The sequence below is a fragment of the Alexandromys fortis genome, unplaced genomic scaffold (genome assembly GCF_014885135.2).
Source record: "Alexandromys fortis isolate MF-2015 unplaced genomic scaffold, M_Fortis_MF-2015_v1.1 scaffold_10, whole genome shotgun sequence".
Taxonomy (NCBI): Eukaryota; Metazoa; Chordata; class Mammalia; order Rodentia; family Cricetidae; genus Alexandromys; species Alexandromys fortis.
In genome coordinates, this window is record NW_026067895.1 from 9,760,546 (window position 1) to 9,766,952 (window position 6,407).

Here is a 6,407-nt window from a genome sequence, read left to right on the forward strand (position 1 = left end):
AAAAAAAAAAAAAAAAAAAAAAAAAAAAAAAAAAAAAAAAAAAAAAAAAAAAAGTCGTGGGAGTCCATCGGGCCCTCATGCTGAAATCGGCTGCTTGTGTCTGACACCAGGTGCTGGGTCCCTGCTAGGACTGTGACTGAGTCCTTTCTGTTGTGTTTGGGCATCACCGGTATCTTTGAGAAGAAAAGTCTCTTCCTCTTCCTCCTCCTTCTTTTTCCTCTTCCTTCTTCTCCTATTCTCTCCCTCCTCACTCACCACCCCACCTTCTCTCCTCCTTTTGGATTTTGTTTTTACCATGGAGTTCTTACCAAAAGAACCGGGTCAGACTCTCCCCTAAGACCTGTTGTTGCTTAGAAACATTTTGGCCCGCGGAAGAGTAATTTTTAAAACTACAGTTGTCTCCGTCTCGGACTAGAGGAGGTTTCTTAACAAAATGGGGGAAAACATAGCTCATTCCCTTATCAGAGAGCATGCTGGTCTTAATCCTTCTACACAGATGTGGGTCATAAATCAAAGCCACAGCCCACGAAGAGGGAGCTTGGCTCGCCTAGCAATCCTTAATTGAAATGTATGCTGTTCGTACGTACAGGAGAGACTAAAATAAGAATGCATCGGCAAGCGCGTTACCCCGCGTTTCTTTTCGTAGAAAGAGCTCTTCTTCATCGTGTTAAATACCAGGCACCAAGAGACCACATGTCAATGATGCCCTCCTCGGCTTAGGGGTTCTGGATGAGTTAGTTCGTCGTAGATTTGCAGGAACAAAACATTAGAGCAATCAGCACCCACTAGGTGTGCCTCTGTGTACTACATCACCAGGTACGCTCTCCCTTTTAATCCTCAGAAGCCCGTAACATGGGTCCTCTCTGTTTCAGAGATGAAAGCTTGAAACCGAGATAAAACAAAGGAGCAACCGTAATCTCCTTCTTCAAGTTCCCCACCCCAGACAGCCAAGGGGTTTGCATTAGCACCCACCTCCAGCTGTTTCCTCCCTTTTCTTCCCTTCCTAGCTGGTCTTCAGACAGCTGAAAGGCTCCATCTGCCATCACGCCTACTTTTCCCTCTCCTCCCTTCTGCCCTCAGCCCTCCCAGTCTGAGGGCAGTGAAATGGAAAACCATTTCCTCGGCCAGCTCCAGGTGGCGAAGGCTCTAGTTCCTGGGCTGCCCCCCTCCTCCCCTTCAGACACTCTCTGGAAACCTCTCAAAAGTTCTCTGCGGCAAACATTCGCTCTTTTCCTTCCCTCCCAGGGACTGCTGGGGCGTTTGGCTGCAAAGAGCCCACCATCTATCTGCCTCAGCCTCTCCCTTAGCTCTAACCAGTGTCCCCTGAGCCCTCCAGCCCCAGAGCTCCACACATGGAGCTGGTCGCCTCCCACAGCATGGCACCCTAGCCCCCACTAGTGGGGTTGTCACGGGTGCCCGCTAAGGACTCAGGCCCTGCCTGCTACATGACTGCCCCTAGTGGCCATTGTTAGTGTGAGCAACCCACCTCAGGGTCTTTCTTTACAAAACATTCATCGATAGCATCCTTTCTCGGTGTAGCATTCTCTTAATAAAAATATTTAATTGGCACGTTTGAATTACACATAGTATTAGGTTTCACTATATTTTCATGGATGGATATAATGTGTTTTGCCATAGCCATCTCCTGCTACTCCCTCTTGTCCCCCTCCAGCCCTCACTGCGCTGCCCCATCCTCTTCTCAGCCATTCTACTCCCAGGGCGTTTTCTAATGGCGCCATGAGTTATTAGGGTTGCCTATAAGAATACAAGCGAGAGGTTATTTGCAGTAGCATGGGCGCCTCACCGGTGGCTCAACACAGAAGAAAATGTCTCCTCCTCTCCCCGAATCATTAGCTACATATAAATCCCCAGGGATGGGTGGGGCCGCGTGAGCCCTTCCCACCTCCAGGACTGGGCGTTAGCAGGCCTGCTCTTATGCAGGTCTTGGGCAGGTAATCAGAGAAGCTATTGTAGTCCCTTTTCTGCCGCTGTGCAGACACCACGACCAAGACAGCTCATAAAAGGGTTTTTTTAGGGTTCACAGTTCCAGATCAGCAGGGTGGGGGGGGGGCACGGCAGCAGGCAGGCACTGGTACAGTAGCTGAGAGCTTAATTTTAGGGGACCAAGTGGGATCAGGATAAAATGGAGGATACAGACAACTAGTTTATATAGAAAACTGTTCATGGGAGCTTTCAAGGTGCCTTGGCAGATAAAGACACTTGCCGCCAAGCCTGATGACCTGAGCTATACGCCTAGGACTTACTTACATGTTGGAAAGAAAGAGTTAACTCGTGCCATTTGTCCTCTGACCTACGCACACACACACACACACACACACACACACACACAGTGACATGCCTGCTGGGACACACACACACTCACAAACATACACAGATAATAAATTAATGTCTTAAAACCCTTTGTACATGAGTTCTTAAAGTAGCATTAATTTGGGCATCAGTAATCGCTGTAGGTGAAAATCATAGGCACAAAGTGATTAGAGAACATTCAATCCATAATGATGTTGTTGCTAAAGCAAAAGCAAAACTCCATAACCAGTAAATAGATGCATGGCCCTGAAGTTTGCAGATGGATGAACAGATTATCCGGCAGGTGTCTACGGAACCATCTCCCTGTCCGCCCTTCACCTCCACACTGTCAGTGAGTTTGGAGCCCCAGTGTGTAGCTCCATCGCTGCACCCCAAGGCCAGAAGGGAACAGGAAAACCAGGGGCCAGCCGGTGGCCCTCTTCAAGTCCATCCGCTGGCTTGGGTAGACTGAGAGAGGTCAATGAATAAGCATGACCTCAAGATGAAGGCGGTATTTTTTTTTATTGGTCCTTCTTTGTAGCACAGGTTATGTGTTCACTCTCCCTACCAATTCTGCTGTGACACATGTAAAAGCCAGCGTCCTGACGTCCCCACAAAGCTGAACATGTCACCACACCCTGATCTCCACTTTCCTCGCTTTTCTTACAAAGCCAGACTGCTTGCCCCTAATTTTCTGCTTCTCTCTTTTCCCCCTTACCCTCCTCCGACCACCCTAGCATCAGCACCTCTACCTGGGCCTCTGCGTTTCAGAATTTATGTCCCCATCCCCTCTCCTTGGGTGACTTCTTATAGGATAGATCTTGTTAAGGAAACACAAGTTCACTGCTCGCTCCGTGTGTGTGTGTGTGTGTGTGTGTGTGTGTGTGTACGTACACGTGCCTGAATATGGTGGAGGGTGTGGGATTTAAATTTATAAATATATTATACTTATAAATTTATACTTATCCTAGTGATAATATGTACAGCAGCTAACATGCCTGGACTCGGTAACTTTGTCCGCTTTGTGAATGGTGTTGTAAGAATGGGAGCTGAGAACATTAAAATTGAGTGTGTATGTACATGTGTGGGTGTGTTATGTGAGTGTATGAGTGTGTGCGTGTTCTAGCATATGGGCATGTGAGTGCTGTGGTGGGCATGCAGAGATCAGAGGCAACCCTAAGGTGTCAGTCCTCAGTTTCCCACCTCGCTTGAAGAAAGGTGTCTTCGATACTACACTGAGCCAGGATAACTGGCCCATGAACTCCCGGGTAATCTCCTGTCTCAGCTACCCTGGGGGTGGGGGCACTGGGATTACAACCATATCAGCTACCATGTCAGGTTTTTACCTGAGTTCTGGGGATGCAAACTCAGGCTGTTACTAGCCACTTCCTCAGCCAACAGGAAATTCAACCAGATGTTCTTCAAGCCTACCTACCCTTCCAACTGGACCCTTCCCGACTCCACAAAACTTCAGAGCTGTGATGTGTGACCCCTTTTCCACTACTCAAGCAAAACCATTAGGTACAAGGACTCTGATGAGACCGTGTCACCTCAACAGCTTCTAAAGAAGAAGAAAGCGTTGAAAAGAATCGGATAAGGATTGCAGAAACAACTCAGTCAACAAAATGCTGGCCTTGAAAACACAAGGACCTGAGTGTGATCCCCAGAATCCATGGGGGGGGAGAGGGGTGTGGCTGAAAAATGGCTTAGTGGGTAAGAGCAGTTATTATGCACAGATAGGACCCAAGTTTGAATCCCCGGCACCCATATTAAAAATAGGACATGCCTACATGTGTCTCTCACCTCAGTACTGGGGAGTGGAGACAGAAGGATCCCAGAAGCTGGCTTTCCAGCCAGCCTAGCTGAAACAGCAAGCTTTACTCTTGGTGAGAGAACTTGTCTTAAAGGCATAAGATGGAAAGCAATAGGTGAAGACGTTCACATCTCTGGTCTCCCACATATCCAGGTGAATGTGCCCACACGCCAAGAGAAAAAAGAGTGTGACAGAATGACGTACTTGTATTTGCAGTCCAGGGGTGGCAGGAAAAGGAATTTGGGGCTTCCCTCTGGCCTTCCAGAACAGTTTTCAGGTTGATGAAACGGTGCCCCCAAGGTGCCATCTGTCAGCATGAGTAGGTTGCCCCCTCCCGGTTCCCATGGTCAGAGCCCTTACCTAATCTTCTACCCACAGCTCATTCCACAAGCTGTTGTTGCAGCTGCTCGCACCGCACCAACAACTGCTCTTGATTTACTTGCTGAATGCCTTCGGCATTCCCAGAGCTGTGCCATCACGATCCACCCAGCTAGACCACTTGCTTCCTCCTTCCCCATCCACATCTGCACCTGCACACGTCCCTCCCACTCCCTACCTCTAGATCCATGACCGATCCTCCCACCTGCACTCAGATCCCAGTCCCTTGGGAGCTGGCACCATCAATCATTCGCTTTCTGCCTGGACTCTTTGACTTCCCCATCCCTAGGGCTCTTTAACATATTCAGCACAGAAAGATGCTCAAACCTCTTCCACCTTGAAAACAAAAACTGCCCTTAACCCTGTCTTCCTTTGCAGCTTCTTCAGTCTGTAATCATTTTTGCCCTTGTTTGATTCACGTATCAGTTTGAACAGTGCCCCTGCTCATACAAATCTATATCCCTTCAAGAAACCCCTTTATGGAGGCTGGAGAGATGGCTCAGAGGCAAAGAGCACTGGATGCTCTTCTAGAGGTCCTGAGTTCAATTCCCAGCAACCACATAGTGGCTCACAACCATTTGTAATAAGATCTGGTGTCCTCTTCTGTACTGCAGGATACATGCAGGAAGAACCCTGTATACATAAATAAATAAAAATCTTTTTTTTTTAAAAAATAAATAAACCCCTTTATTTGTAAATAGAGTCATTACAGATACAGTCTGTTAAGTATAAGCCCTTAATCTGCTGAGATTAATGCCATAAGAAAAGAGACACAGACGTGCATGCCTGGAAAACTCCTTGATGGAGGCAGAGATGGGAGCAAGGCAGCAGCCATGATAACTGAAGATGGCCATGGAGCAGCTTTCGGGTAGAGTGGTCCAAAGATGGAGGGACGGAAGCCTGCCCAGCCTGTCAAGCCACACTAGAAACCAAGAGACGTGCAACAGACCCTTCCTCGCAGCCTTCAGAGAATACGTGGAGCTATTAACATTTTGGATTTCTAGCTTCCAGAACTATGAGACAATTGTTTTAAGCCACCCAGTTTCTGATGCTTTGTTTTGACATAGCCATGAAATGGATACGCCCCTTAGGTCCCGTCAATCTTCCTCCTGGATCTAAGATTCCTTTACATATACACTGCCGCAGCAAATCCAGCCTGCATTCTGTGTGACCCTCTGAGTCACACTGTGTCTCTAAAGAGCTGCTTGAGAGTTCTCGTGGGTAGGCAAGGAGAAACGCCTATAATGCAGGTGGCTCTCATCTCTTATGTTTAGATGCAAACACCACCGGCACTAGGCAGGAGGAAGCAGTGTAAATGGTGCCCTCTAGTGGTACAATCCTGGTACAGGCCACAGGCAGGGATACTCGGCCCTTGGAATCAGCTCAGGGTCTGGGGTCTGAGACCTTGGACCCTAAGGACTTGACAGTTCTCTGGTTGAGCAACCAGGGTTTACAGGTGCTCTCGTCTGACTCCTTCCTATCCTACCCTAGAGAGCCTCCCTTGCCATCTCTCTCCTTCACCTCCCTTCTTCCTGCCTGGCCTCTCCAGGACGGCTCAGCTGTGAAAAGCCAGATGCTTTGCGGATTTCACAACCTGGCCTAATGATTGCGTGGGTATAGCTCTGCCTTTCTTCTCCACCTGCCGGCGCCACTCCTATTCCCACCGCTCTGCCGTCTCTCCTGCCTCTTCATGCTCCCAGCTCAGTCCGTAAAACTAGAAGTCGACAAGAAAAACTCAGGTTCCAACACCAGGGCAGGCAGCAGCACCGGACCGTGTTTTATACCTCTTCACTTCTGAGCCCTCGGGGTTCACGGTCAGCCGCAGAAGGGCTGTATAGATCAGTCACAGTCAGTTGTCTGGGCCTTGCCTCTTTTTTTTTTCTTTCAGTTTATTTATATGATGGAT